The 976-nt window shown below is 39.1% G+C and overlaps 1 pseudogene; it reads right to left on the bottom strand.

The window, feature by feature from the left end:
- Positions 1–363: 363 nt before the first annotated feature.
- Positions 364–972, bottom strand: LOC114024115 (annotated as a pseudogene).
- Between the last annotated feature and the right edge of the window lie 4 nt (positions 973–976).

The following is a 976-nucleotide window of genomic DNA, read 5'->3' as shown; positions in this document are numbered from 1 at the left end:
AAGAGAACTGATTGGAGCCCAGCTCTTCAGGTTTCAGAAGCTGAGGCCCATAGTTTAATGACTTCATTCCCACTCACCAAATTTATTTGTAATTCACATTAAATAAAAAGTTTCTTAAATTTTCTCTGAATGATCACGTGAGGAGTCAGTCAGCAATTAATTGACCAGAAAATTAGCTTTTTACTTCTTGATTTGTCTAGTTTTCAGCTTTAGTACTATAAACCTACAAATAAGTAACTTTAGTCAAAGCCATTAGCAACTGTAATGAACCATATGCAACACTCTTCTAGATGCTAAATTAACTAGAACCAGTCCTGTGTTGCCAATGTTTGCACAGAGAAAATTGTGGTGTTTCTACGGGAGTTAAATGTCCAGTTTCTCCTTGTTATTGTTAAAAGAATTTGATTCCATGGAATCAGCCTGGCCTTGCTCCCACCACTCCTTGTGTTCATCCAAGAATACAAATGGTTGGGACGGAGGGCTGAGGTCCCCAATGGACATGTGTGAAATTGCATCTGAGACTTTCTCTGTGAAGGTATGTTTGCCAATACCAAACTGCTGGAGAAAGGCAAAATGTTGGTGTTGAAGATATCCCACCATATGGTGAGGAATTGTGAGTCATGGTGGGGTCATGAATATCATTCCTCAAACTTTTGATTTGGGGGTTATAAATAGAATTCTGTGATTTGATTCATCTCAGGAGATGCACGAATTCTGCATTTGCCCCAAGTGCCTTAAATGCTGAATGGTAGAAGTATATAATAATGCTGCTTAGGTTATAAATAAATGCCAGTTGCTTTCTGATATTTGTTGTTGACCAGCAGTTAAAGAAGATGTTCATCAGACCCTGATCCCCACCATCAAAGTTGCCCTGTTCAGAAGCCATATGTGACACCTGATTGTATATTTCAGCGGAAGATCAACAAAGACTCCAGAATTGAAACAGTCAGACCAATCTGAGTCTGGTGCTGCCAAT

The sequence above is a fragment of the Vombatus ursinus genome, unplaced genomic scaffold (assembly GCF_900497805.2).
Source record: "Vombatus ursinus unplaced genomic scaffold, bare-nosed wombat genome assembly UNPS02004517.1, whole genome shotgun sequence".
Taxonomy (NCBI): Eukaryota; Metazoa; Chordata; class Mammalia; order Diprotodontia; family Vombatidae; genus Vombatus; species Vombatus ursinus.
This window is presented reverse-complemented; position numbering and strand designations above follow the sequence as displayed.